The following is a 15,593-nucleotide window of genomic DNA, read 5'->3' on the forward strand; positions in this document are numbered from 1 at the left end:
TTTATATAATCTCGCTATTATAACACAAAATCGTTAAATATAAATATATTGGAAATAAACTTTTAATAGTCACGTCGCATTTATCTATCTTTTTTGGTTACTGATTAATTCAAAAAAAAAAATATTATATATAAATACAGTATTCAGTTCTGATTTTCCAACCGAAGCCAAACATTCTTGATTAAGAAACGGAGAATCCCAAATATAAAAATGTTTTTTGGTTTTGATATTTTTTCGTTTTTAATCCATTTTATATATTTAGTTTGGTTTCGAAAACATTTAGTATTCACCATTCTAAGAAACAAGTGATATATTTTTCATCATATATATATATATATATATATATATATATATATATATATATTAGTGGATAATTTCAAGTCTACATTAATAATATTATATATATTAGCATGTGATATTATTTTTTAAAAATATAAATATTAATCTCATACCAATATAGTAAATGATGATAAAATTCTATTATTTATGTTATGTTTAATGTTTAATTTGATCATCCAATCTTATTTGAATTTTAAAAAAAAATTATTTGTTAAATTAGTTCTTTAATTTTTAAAAATGTTAAATCTAATCATTTCTGTCACATGATATTTATTCTTAATTTAGTTTTTTTATTTTTAATTTTGATTCAATTTGATATTTTTTTAGATGGAATAATTTGGTCCTTTCAAATTTTTTATACGAAATTAATAATTAAATTTAATTATAATTTATATATGAAAAAAGTCTACCTAAATATTTAATTTTTTTTTTTTACATTTTTACGTAATAGAATCCCTATTTAAATTTGTAATATTTTAAAAGTTTTCAAAATGTAAATATAGAGGGATACTTGTCACGTTAAACGTTTAAAAATTACAAGCTTTACATTTTTGATATTTTTTTAAAAGTTATAAATTTAAATAGGGATTCTTATTATGTAAAAATATAAAAGAAAAATAATTTAAATATTTAAGTGGAGTTATTTGATATATAAATTTTTAAAAAATATTTTAATATGTTTTTTATAAATTGTAATTAGGTTTAATTATTAATTTGGTTTAAATTGGAAAATGACCAAATTGCTCCAATTTGTTTTTATTTTTGAAAAAAACCAAATTGATTCAAAATTATAAATAAGATGACTAAATTAAAAATAAGTATTATCATCTATTACGTGACAATAACAAGATATGTGTCACTATACGAATACGATATTAACTTAGGTTTAACTAGTCTAACATAAATGATCAAATTAAATATTTTTTAAAAATTAAAAAATTAAATTGAACAAATAAAAGATTAATTAGGAGTTTTTTTTAAAAGTTCGAGTAAAATTAGAAGTCTAATTATGTATTAAATGTTAAACGCAACAGTCACTAGTACAGTTTTGGCCTTTTAACTCGCGTTATAGGCCTCGGTTGTCGCTCAACCGAAGCATAAAATGGTGCGGTGGCAATTTTGTAATTTTTTTCAACTTTTATGCCTCGGTTCATTAGAAAATCGGTGCCAAAAGGTCTAATATGCCTCGGTTTCGAAGACTCGAAGCCTAAAAGTTGGCTAATATTTCAAAAATGCCATTATAGCAGTGACATTTGGTCTCGGTTGGAATTGAACCGCTGCCAAAAACTGTTTTTTGCCTCGGTTAAAATTGAACCGAGGCCAAAAACTGGTTTTCTGCCTCGGGTGGAATTGAACCGCTGCCAAAAACCGGTTTTCTGCCTCGGTTAAAAATTGAACCGAGGCCAAAAGGTTCATTAGGGTTCAAAAATCGCGAATCACTTTTTTCCTCTTCTTCCTCGCGTGCACGTTCTCTTTCTCAGCCACCCACCTCCACTGCTGCTGTTGCACTCCGACCACTCACAACTACTAGACGTTTGGCTCATTCGTGTTCTGGCTTGGCGAAGTGCGATTTGGGGCTCGCGAAGTGGGCATCAGTTCGTTGTGTTACAGGTGCGTGGTAGATTGGTGTTGTGCGTGTCGTTGATGGTGGCGAGACGTGTAGGTGGCGGCAGCGTGAAGAAACTTGTCATTGCGAAGGAGGTGGTTTCGCGATTTGGAGGAGGAGACGCGATTTAGGGTTTGTGATTTGCTGCAGATTGTTGATTTTTGTTTGCATTTATGTAAGTGTGATGTTCACATTTTTGTATATGAAGAACATGGAGGTTCCATGGTGGTTGCACGATTCAAAAATTGCTCTTATGATGAAGGAGAAGACTGCAGTGACTACAGATCTTTCGTTTTGAGTTTCAGATCTGGCGGTGGTTGACGGAGTTTTGGTGTAACCATGGTGACTACCTAGGGTTTCTGGTGGAGAAGATGAGCAGAGAAGCACATATGACCTTGGTTCTCATTAGAAGTCTAATTATGTATTAAATGTTAAACGCAACAGTTTCACATTTCTCTAACATTTTTTCTCTAACCCTGGCTATGTTGAGTTTCTTTAGCTTCTTAAAAGACCAAAATAATAAGAAAAACGAGGTTTTGACAATATTATATATATATATATATAATATATATATATATATATATATATATATATTTGATTTTATAATAATAATAATAATAATAATTATTATTATTATTATTGTAACAGTGATATTGACCATGAATACATCCTGCTATGGTAAAAGAAAGGTTGTTTGAAAAAAAAAAATGGTTAAGAGATATTTTTGTTATTACAATAATAAGCACGCTACACCCCGATGATTGCGATACAGAGGGAATGGTGACATTGATCTTGAAAGAAGAAAAGAAAATGTGAACCTTCCTTTTTGGTCATGCTACCATTCAAACAAACAAAACTTCTGCATCTCCTAATTATTGGCCCACTCAATCTCTTTATGTGCCATTTTGCACTACATTTCTAGGATACCATGTGCACATGTTAATGGATTATGCAGTAAAAAAACATAACTCACACCAACCTCAGTTTTTTCACTGTCTTTAATTCAAATTCCTCCGATTAGAAGCAAAAGCATGAAAAAGGCAAATCACATACACTGTTTAACTGCACGTGTGAAAACAAAAGATTTTCATACGCCAAATCACATTTTTTATTATAATCTCAACACTTTTGTCTGCAAAACTGTTAACTTTGCGAATATTTGCGAATACAGACACTGGACAATGCAAGCAAAACTTAAGGCATGTAACAGGGAAACTCATACTTTTTATTATTTATTCATGCAATCAATTCGATCGTTTCATTTTCATGATTGATGCAAACTCACTTTGTTGTTGTCTGGTTTTATAATTGCACGTACATGATTATAAACAAAAAACATATTAATATCCAAAGTTCAAAACAGTTGGCAAGATATCATGACATGCATGCTTTATTAGATTCAACATATATTTGCACGTATTCATAATACATGTATGATGATGTTCCTAAGAAAGCAACAGAAAAATAAACAACTAAAAACTGAATCATGTGTGCAGTTGTTGTAGTCCCATTTTCAACAACGTCCCATGATTAATATCATTGCTTCATTGTATTCAACTGAAGAAAACAACATTAATGAGTTATCAGAGAAAAATAAATATAAAAAAATCATGTGTAACATACATGCATACACATGCTTTCTGGTTTTTCTGTTCAAAGGTTAAGAGAAGAACTCTTAAGATGACAGTTAACACACACACACACACACACACACATATATATATATATATATATATATATATATATATATATATATATATATATATATATATATATGTACGTACGTTTTCAACGAGTATTCTCATATTTTTAAATGTGAATATTCTCACATCTCCATATAAGTACAATTATGCAGACTTGATTAAACCTTGCACTTTCAACTAGGTATGTTCTCACGGTTTCACTCAATTATTCGAGTATTCTTTGATAATCTCTTTTTAAGTTTCACCCATCTGTTACAAATACAATTAATTCAGACAGATAAACTTTTGGTCAGAACTCAATTAAAAAAAAAAATTAGGATACACGATGATTTATCATTAATCAACTAACAGTTTTATTAAGAAATATACACATGCTGCCCTAATTTATTTGAAACGTTGTTATAGTTGGTTGGTGTTGTTAGTTTTGAAGATATATAAGAGATATGATATGTTTTACGAGAAAACTAATTATTAGAAAATTTTTTATTTTATTTTATTATGTGTTTTTATGTAAAGCAAATCGTAACATAATGTTAAATATTTACGATATATCTCAATCTTTATTTCATAAATAATAAACAATTTTGTATATGATTTCAATACTGAATTTTTTTTAAATTAATTTTAATAAAAAAAATATTTAGTAAATATTCTTAACATACTTAAGATCATCTTATTTAATTTTCAATTCTTCATATTTGATCCTTCTTTGATTTTTTTTTCTCTTTTTTTCTTGAAATTCTTTTTTTTTTCTTTCTTTAGGATGATGTCTTTATTCAATTTGACAATTTTAATTGTATTTATTTTTCTATGAGCATTACTTTTTTTTTTGTCTATTATGGATTTCATTGTAGTACGTAACACTTAACCTTTAATCGATGTGAATGTCGATCTTTATTTAATTTATTTATTTGGATATCAAAATTCTTTCGGAGATATATCTTCTTTTTTTATTTTGATTTTTTCTGTATCCTCTTCATTTGTAGCTCATTCCTCCTTTATTGAATCAAAAGGAAATTTTTTATCTTTCATATGTAAGAATTTTGAATAGCTTGTTAGCATCTTTGATCACACAAAATTTTATTTTCAAAGAGATCTTATAATTTTTTTTTAATATTTGAGCAATACTTAACAAAATTTTAGTAATCTCGGGAGCATATTAGACATTAAAATTAATATGACAAGTAAATGAGTTTTAATTACAACTGTACCTTTCACAATTTCTATTCCCTTACTTTAGAAATATTATATATATATATATATATATATATATATATATATGATTTATTAAACTATTTTAAAAGTTCCCAATCATGAGTCATGAATTTATACAATCACTATCTATAATCCAATTGTTTGTAAATTTGTTAGTTATATAACACATGATATTGTACGAAATAATTTCTCCATCCTAATATCTTGACATTTTCTTGAGCATTTTGAGATTTACATATATTTTTCACGTGTCCCAATTGATTACATTTATGACAATTTGCATTTAACCTCCGTTTACACTTGTCGTATTGACAGTTATTTTCCTAATAATGTTATTTAGTTAGCAACATCCAACAATTTGTTTGAATATTCTTTAATTGTCTCACACTCCTTCATCATTTGCAACTCAAGTTATATTGTCAAGTTTAAAACTTTCATTTCCCAAATCTTTTTGCTTTCTTATTTTTTTTTTTTAAATAATTATAAATTTCTTTGGGTGACTTTAGGGTCATGATCCTCGTAAGGATTTATGAAACATCAACAAACAAATATGATTTTGTGTTTGTCTTCTTTGTCTTTTTTTTACTTTTGCATTTTTATTTGAGCCATGGAATTTGTTGACTATCTCCCTCCACAACTTTTCACAAATCTAACCCTTATAGATAAGTTTCCATGGAATTTGTTGACTATCTTCCTCCACAACTTTCCGCAAATCTAACCCCTATAGATAAGTTTACATTATTGTGTTGTGTGTGTGATTTAAAATATATAACTTGTTGACTAAGTCCAAAACAATTTAAATAATTATAAACATTAAAAAAATAAAGGAGGTTAGCATTCACTTAACCCATATTAATCTTATTTATTTTAGTTTCTTTTATAGTTAGTCTTCGTTGAGTTAACATTAACTTAAATAAATATAATATATTAAAAATAAATAAGGCTAATATCGATTAAGTTCACACTAATTATTTTAGTTCTTTTAATTTATATTAAACAATTCTTTTAATTTATATTTAACATTTGTTTAGCTTATACTAATTTAAATAAATAAAATATTCAAATCAAATAAAGTTAACATCTCTTAAATCAATGTCAACATTATTTATTTTTAATATTTTTTTTAGTTTTTAATAGTTAGTATCCTCATTAACTTAAACTAGCGAACACACAGGCACTGTCGCACCTGTGTATTCTCATTTTTTAATTTTCAAAAAATTTAAGTTAAAATCAATAATAAATATATAACTTTTAAAATAGTTGTTAAATATAAAATTAAAAAAAAATAAGATATGTAAAAAGAAAATTTAAATAATGATTTAAGACAAAAGAGATTTGTAGAAAAATGATTAAAAGTAAATTATTTATAAAATAATTAATTTTTAAAATAACTAAGGGTAAAACAGGTATTATAAAATGTGGATACAAAAAGAAGAATCCCTTTATTGTTATAGATAAATCCAAATATTTAAAATACATGTCCGATAAATCCATGTTAAGTTTATTTATTTTAGTTAGTTTAACTAAAATATTTATCTAATAAAAGAATTAAAAATAATTTTATGTTTTTTGAGTTCTTTTTTAAATTAATCTTTAGTGTGATGTTGGAGTTGATTAAGTCGACGTTAATAGCATAGCAATTGACTAAAGATAATATTTGAAAACATTATAAGAAAATCTAGTTCCTGTAGGAATATTTGATATTCATTATGCATGAGAAACTTTGATACACTATATATTATCGATGAGAAGCTTGGTAAATGGCGAGTAACAACAATCTCCGGAAGCACAATAGAATGATGTGGAATATATAGTCAACTGTGTTGGCCGAACTTAGGAAAATTATCCTAATACTTCACACAACTACCGACATACTCTATATAGATTCATTTGATACACCTATACCTAAGTTTTGACCAACCACCTCATCTCCTAAACTTCCATTTTGAAGAAAAAAAAAAGAAGAGAATCTTTGTAGATATTCATGGATCGGTTCGACAAAGTGAACCTAAACCAACTCTCAAACTAGGACCCTCCATTATGCAAGAAAATCAACATCCAAAAATCAATTTCATGAAACTATAACAACTTAAAACCGACAAAGGTCGAGAATATGACTCATGGGAAAGAACACAATCATTGCCACAACCTACACTAATCCGAAAATCCCGTAGTCCATGATTCAACACAATCATGCCACAAATGTGTAGTGGAAGAAGCTCTCGACCAAATTCATTCGTACACCTGGGAAGGTTCAACACCACCAAATATAGAAATCTCAATTAGCTTTGTTGATGCTATTACAATTACGATCATGTGACTAAGGAGTATTCAAACTCAAAAAGATTAAAAGATAAGATAGAAGAAGTTATTTAATTTGGATACTTGCAAAAGTTCAAATGATAAAAGTTATCGATCAAAAAGAAGAGAAGAAAACCATGATTAATAAGTTATTGAAGATTTTTAGACGATTTTAAATGCAAACAAAGTTTTATAAATTTGAAATCTGTAACATTAAAGTTAAAATTCAAAAAATATAGTGGATAATATATAAGTATGTGTACATTAAAAAAAAAAAAGAGACTTACTTTGTTTTAATAAAAATTAATATTTCATTACCGAAATTTTACATTTATTCATTTTTTAAATCAACTACTAAAATTTTAAATTTTAAGACATCAAAATTACCTTGTTCAAGTTTTAAATTACTATATATTTAGTAAGAGTGCGCGTGTTATTATAAATGTTTATATGGACAAACATTTTTATATACATCTTACTTTTAACAGAAAGGATAAATAGATTTATATAAATTAGAACTAGTTATACAAATTAAAAATAAAAATGGGAATTTCTTCCGCGTAAGAAGGGTTTTCAAACCATCCTAAGTGGCTGTGTCATCTGAAATTATTTTTACTATTATTTTACGTATTTATTTATTTTAATAAAAATTGAAATATAATTTTGATATAAGAGATTCTTTCTCCGGCCCAATATTATTATTCATCTCCTACTTTTCTCATTTTCAAGCTTTTCGGTGCTAAAAAAAACCCTTCCATTATTGGGTATCCAGTTTCATGAGCTACGAGAGGAAGAGATTAACGTCGAGGATTTGAGTGGTTTGGGTGAAGAAGACGGTAAGGGAAGAACCATTGTGAAGAAGGTGGAACATTGTGTAGAAGAAAACCTGAAAGATAAACATTAGAACATTGTATGAAAGAAAATCTAGAAAATGAACCGTACCTTTGTGAAGAAAAAAAAAAGACTATCTTAGACCAAAATTATATTTATGTGCATATTAAAAGTAAATAAATAAATAAAATATTGTGTAAAATAATTTTAAATGGCACATTATAAATGAAACCATATATTGGATGAGCTTTAAAATTCCTTCTTTCTAATAAAAAGTATTACATTATAAAACTTTTAAATATTAGCTTATTTGTAAAATAATTTTAATTATAAAAATCTATATTCATTTTTTTTATCTAGAATTCCAAACTAAATGTTGGAAATCCAAGGACTCGAAATAAGAAAATTGAATATTATAGAGAAGATGCATAAACTGATTGCTTTAATATTTTGTATTGAAAGTAATGACGGTTAAGAAAGTGAATTTTAAGTCTAAGGGTTCAGTCAGACTTAAAATCCATCTTATTAACATGATATTAGATCTATTGTTTTAAAAAAAACACTTATCCTAGCAAGATGATGTTTCTTGGATATTCTGTTCCACCCATTATCTCGGACGGTTATCGGACCATCCATTTTTTTTATTCACGCACAAAATGTAGATGTCTCGATGTGAAGGAGTGTGTTAGAAGTCTCACATCGACTAGAGATAAGACAATTTCATAATATATAATAGTGAGATGCAAATTTTACCTTACAAATAAATTTTGTGAGGTTGAATTAAACTTAAAATCCATTTTCTTAACCATATCAATTCTTGTCCAATGGTTTGTTATTTTTGTTATGTTACCAATAACCTCTGTAACGTCCCAAAACTGAATAATCCTCAATTAATAAAACATCACATACATGAATATTCAGAGAGTGCGTGGTTTAGGGTAGGAAGGTATACAATACGTTAGATATACCCAGATTACAAGAAAAGGGCCCCACATGGCCCAATCAGAAAAATACTGAAAAGAAAACAACTAAATAACTAGGCCTTGTTCGGACAAGAAAAGCATAAATAATATAAAATCCTCCAGTAATGGGCCCCACAATGGGCCCAACACCTGTCCCATCCATCAAGCTGCAACATCCTTATTACCATCACCACTGCCAGGGGTTCTCACATCTGCTCACATCAACCAGGTCGATGATCATGGCAAAGGAAGAGGCCACGCATAACACACAAGCAAGCAAGGGTAAGCTAGCGAAAATGTCATCATATCATGCACTCAACATACCATTTCACATTCAAACATACATAGTAGACACCCACATATGAAGTACTCATCAATATCAAAACCTAAGACTTGACTATCCAGATACGTTCTGAGGCACCACCACGTGGCAGTGGAATTATGTCCTAATAATGAGGCGTCACCGCGAGGCCTTCACGAAATTATACCCTTACAGGAGGCACCACCACGACCCCCCGTGGAATTACGTCCTTTTGTCGAGGTACCACCAGGGACTCCCCTTTTGGAGGATCCATGGAATTACGTCCAACCGATGAGGTGCCACCAAGATCTCTCACTACAAGAGTCATGGAATTATGCCCTACCCATACTTTAAACATGTTCCACCCACCAATCAAGAATTTCCCATAACACAAATATCATGTACAATTAACAATTCATACAATCCATGCTTTCCAATTCATACCCAATCAAATAACATGCCATTTCCATTTCAAATGTACATATTAATCATGCTATCATCACACAACCCTTCTAGTAAGGCATTTGGGTCAGATAAACAAGCCACATATCAGTAAACCACTCAATAACAACATCAAAACCCGCCCACTGTCTCGCTCAAGCCAACAGGGCTCGCTTAGGCGAGAGGGACCCTCTCGCTCAGGCGAGTCCCATCTCGCCTAGGCGAGGGCGCGACGAGGGGACAGAGAACCCTGCGAGGTCTCGCTCAGGCGAGTCCCTTCTCGCCTAGGCGAGAGCACTCCTCGCTCAAAAAGAAAAATCGCGCAACAAAAACTTGGGCGAGCCTCTGATAATCTCGCCTAGGCAAGACTCGCTTGGGTGGGAAAACCAGTACTCGCCATTGTTTTCTCATACAGCAGCCAAGACCACGAACCAAATCATGCTTTAACTCAATCCAAAATAGACACAACACCAACCAATCCATACAGACACGAAAAGACGTCCAAAATAGCGAAAAAGCACAAATAACAGAAGGTCCTAACTTCCCTTAACTGGAAAACAAGCTAGCGGGACACTCTGACACGAACACAGTGAACACGGCGGTCGTGGAGCAGGAGCTGGGTTTGAGTTAGCTCGAAGAAGGTTCAGAGTAAACCCTAGCGGAGCGTTCTGTACGAGAGGCGCAAGAGTGACGGCTGATTCTTTTGCAAGAGTGAAAAGTGCAGATTAGGACAACTAGGAATGGTTTTTAACCTTTGGGTCAACCCCCAAGCCCAACAGACACAAGACAGCCCTTAAAATGCTAGGGCAGAAAAAATTGGGCCTTACAACCTCCTACATGGGTTGCACTCATTACATTTATGTAATATTTTTTAATGAATTTCTCATAGAAAATGAAAATTCCAGTGGTATTAATAATAGTTAAAAAAATCCATACACTCAACTTAAGTTTTTTCTTTTTTTAAATCGGAAGCTGTGCCAATCTCTTTATATAGATTGAGTTCAAATGGGAGCAATTTATATCTTCAAATTAAGGGCAAAAGTTATAGCGTGTTTCATTTGTTCTTCTTCAGTAGTTTCTTGTTTGTGTAAGATCTTGTTTCCACTATCCAAATGGCCCCAAAGATAGACATTCAGCAGGTTCTATCACCTTTCCGAAAGCCACCAAGTGGTGGAAGTGGAACTGCAAGTTCTTCATCCTCCACTTCAGCCTCTTCTACTTCCAGCTCCACTTCCAATGTCACAACAAAACCATTAACCATTCAGCAAATCTTTGGCAGAAAAAAGAAGTGATGCTGCTAGCTTCATAAGGAACCACGCAGCTATATGTTCTTTGTTTTCCTAGTATTTTGTTTTTTCTGTTTCTGTCTTGGGTTCAAAGTGTTGGTTCTTGCTTTGTTTCCTTCAGTGGGTGATGTCCGAATTAAATCATAAGTACTTTCGGGTTGAATTATGTCAAATATAAAGGAAGGAAGTGTGTTTCTCTTTCATTGATTTTGTGTTTAGTTGGATTAATGCATATATATATGTGACAAGTCATGTGCGTGAGCTGAAGAGGAGACAAAACACTTGTCTCTCGGAGACCAAATTGCAACTGTGGCTAATTAGGGTAAGCTACAAAACTTTGATTGCTGCTAAACTTGCATTGCTGTCATACATATTTCCAACAAAATAATGTCTGATAAACTTTGATTTTTCTGTCAGACAAACTAAATTTGAACAAATTTTTTTTTATAATATAAGGTAACATATTTTAAATAATTTTGAAATGTAAGTAAATGAAAAAATAGAATAATAAAAAACCACTTAAAAATGTTAACTCAAGTTATAAAAGAAAATTGTTGTCAAAATTTAATTGTAAAAAAGCAAATTTATTTTTTTCCCTTCCTGTTTTCTGCATTACACTTTAATGATTGGTTGAATGTGTTGGATCTCAACCGGGAGAAATTCTTCCATTGTGACTTCACATTAAACATAACTATTTATGTGAGGCAACACTAGCCCTAATGGCTGTATGAATTCTCATGAGTGGCAAAGAGTGATGAGAATAACCATCTTCATAATATATTTGGTATACTACTTTTTTACCTTTAGTCTTTGTTGCATATATGTGAAGATATTAAAGTGATAAAAACAAGTGGGAAACACATTAATTCTTTGGTTGTACATTCGTGTGATCTCGGTATGCGACAAGCTGAAAAAGATGAAGCATCCTTCACAGATGCAAACTTTTCAAACTAAGTGGTATAATAGAAAGAAGAGGTGCTTTCTTAAACTTCTTATACTTATATGTATGTGCTTGATGTTAGTTCATTTCTAGTTTTTGCATGGAATTTTTTTCTTAGTGACATTCATCTACCACCACAATTCATCGAATCTGCTTTATAAATACACCCTCTTAAAACTAGTTTTTCTTCATTTCACATTCTATTGTCAAATTTAATTTCTTCCAACTTGTTTTTTTTAAGAAAAAAATTATATTAAAATCACTATTTCAAAATGTCCAGCCCATATACTAGATATATAAAAAAATACGGTAAAAGGATGTCTCACTGAATATTTTCTTACATCTCTTGCGTTAAATATGGTTTCATCCTACACTTTTCCCACTCATTATGGTGTTTTCTTCATAAGAGGTGCAAAGGGTCAAAACAAGAACTGACAATAAAATGACACCTTTTCATGAACAAGTAATACATATAAACTTACAAAGTCATTATCCACTTATGAGTCTTTGTAAGAAATGTACAAAGGGTCCAAAAAGTCATAACAAAATGACACCTTTTCAGGAACAAGTAATACATATAAATGACTTATTACTAACCTTTGATAGGTGCAATCCTTAATTACACAAGTCTTCTGTGAAATTTAATGAAATAAGAGTTTATAAAATGAAATTTCCCTCTATAATTTGAACTTATATCAATACTCATGGAGAGATGTTTCAAAGTATATGCTGAACTTTGAACGTATTGGGTAATTTTCACCATTCTCATGTTTTCACAATAAAATACCCATAAGACATATATAATGTTGGTTCTGAAAGGAGATTCAGACACCTACAACAAATTAATGTGACACATTTTGGCACTATGATGTGTGACACTACTAACCAAAGTTTTTCTTGGAACGAACCTCACTGATGTTATTGTCACAGTTGTGTGAACAAAAAGTTGCATATGCATCAAACAATCCACCTAGTAGTTAAAGTTGGTCATCAACCTTTTCATCAAACATGTGATACGCATCAAAACTTTGAATTCTAGTTCCCAAACTTCACTTACTCTCATTCATTTGTTTTCTGGTCAATGATTTCTGACCTGGTCATTACTTAAATAACATACTTTCCAGATCAATTTCACACTAACTATGGGTTAAATGATTTTGTTGTTGGTAGGGTTGATTAATCTTAATAAGAATAACTATTTTTTAATAAATATTTATACTTTTTATAAATTAAATGTCTTTATAGGATAAATTGCGGTTTGAAAGGGGACAACAAAAACCTTAAACTACACTGCGCATACCTGATTGAATTAATGTTCTTTGATAATAGGATAAATGTTGTTTAATATTATTTGACGATGATTTGACAATTTATATAATGATAAAATAGTTTTATAAAAAATAACTTTTATATTTTTTTTTAAAAAGAACGTAAATAATAAGTAATGTCAAATAGTAATAAAAAAAATAGTGGTATCAAAATATTTGTGTTTATGCTCCTAAATTCTCCATTGTGAAATGTTCATCTGGTTGATAACAGGTAATCCTTTTTTTTTTCCTTCAAATGTTGTTTCAAATAGAATGAGTAAATATTAAATTTTCTAACACATTTATTTAAAATAAAATTGAAAAGATTTATTTATTATAAATTTGAATTTATAAATAAATATTTATCTAGTAAAATAATATTAACTACAACTTATGAAACACTATACAGCAATATTATTGTGAAAGGCCTCACCATAATGGCTTCTCTCCCATCTCCAAACACTGATGGCATAAACCCAGGTATGCAGCTAAAGATTTGGTAACTATAATTTATATATCGAGAACACACAAAGAAAAAATGTAAAAACAATACAAAATTAATTTGGTGATTTATATATTATTGTGTGATTCTAATTATTTTTTTAAACCTTATTCATGTTCTTGCTTTACATTTCACTTGTAATAATATATGTTACTTAAACTTTAATCTTATTTTCAAATGTCCAATTAATTTCAATTTATTTTCATTTATACAATTTAATTATATTTTATATTTCAAATGTGTGTTAATATTAACCTGTTTTTCTCTATATTATTTGCCTACTTTTAAATTTAAGTAAAATTTATAAACAAAAATAGGTTGAATGGAAATGCTTTCATCATTAATAATAAATACCTTACTTTATTATAATTAGATAAAGTAAAATGGAAAATTATTAGAAAAACATTTATGTGAAAAGATAAGACATTTCTATTGATATGCAAGGTAAACTTTAAAAGTTAAATTTACAATTATATTTTCTCGCATGATTAGTATAACATTAAAACTCAATTTATCCAAAAAACGAAAAATAGTAAATTTTATATATGGAGTCAAAGTTTTAGAATTTTAAGCCAAACATAAACTTAAAGAGGAAAAACAATGTTTTTCGACAAAGAAAACAACTCTACTTAAAATATTTTGTAGAATTGTGAGAATTCAAAATTATTATATCTATTCTTACTAATTAGCTTTTAACAAAATTAGTCTTGAATATATGCAATAATTAATTAATTGCACAGCAGTTTTAAGAGTACTTTTAAATTATTAAGAACATTATAATCAATAATTAAATCAGCAATGTATACACATATATCTTGATTTTGTCAACACTTATTAGACACTTAATTTTTTTCTTTTATCTCTCTTTTCCTATCATATCACATAACTTATATAAACCTATCATTTTTGTTGTCCTCTAAGTGCATTGATAATGCCACTATTAACATCATCTCAGACAAAGCTTGTGAACAGCCATGGAAATCAAAGATTGTGATTTTCCACAAGAGATTTTGCCGATTGATTTGGATTCATTTAATGAAATTTACTAAATTTTTCTGTGTTGTTCTTGTCTTTAAAATACACTGTTGAATATTAATTTTAATATTTTAAAATATATTAAAAAAATTAAAGTACAAAATTATTGTACCAATAATTCAATAAAAAAATAACGCCAAAAAATCTACACAAAAAAAATCTTGACACGACATTAAATATGCGACATTTGTACCAAGATAAGTCTGGAATTTCCATTGTTATCCAAATGATATTGCTTGTATGAAATTTATAAAATATAATGATCATTTAATTATGAAATTGTTTTTGTTGTTTGTAACTATAAAGTTTATAGGAAAATGATTAGTTAATTTACATTCAACATATTCATCAACATTTTGAAAAAGAATAAAGATTGTAAATTTTTTTTCTACTTTGTATGTAAAGAAAATGAAGAATTATTCATGTATACAATAAAAAAATTAATTTCAGTTTGCTGTTTATTTAAATGTTTGAAATATTTTTTTATTCAAATTATTAGTTTACTTATTTTTTATTTATGAAATTAGATTGAATTAGCATAACTATTTTAAGTAATTAATCACACTATACGAAATAAATACAATAATTAATTTAAAATTTAAAATTATATGTTATTTTTTATTTTTTTCAAAAAAAAGTTACATTATTAAATAAATAAGAAAAAGCCAAAAATTAATTAAAAAATGTTGGTTTATATATATATATATATATATATATATATATATATATATATATATATATATATATATATATTAAAAATGAGCCTACAGTCACCATTTAGAAAAAAACCTCAAACGTGCGAACTAAAATCATTTTGAAAACCA

This window comes from Vigna unguiculata, chromosome 10, assembly GCF_004118075.2.
Source record: "Vigna unguiculata cultivar IT97K-499-35 chromosome 10, ASM411807v1, whole genome shotgun sequence".
NCBI classification, from domain to species: Eukaryota; Viridiplantae; Streptophyta; class Magnoliopsida; order Fabales; family Fabaceae; genus Vigna; species Vigna unguiculata.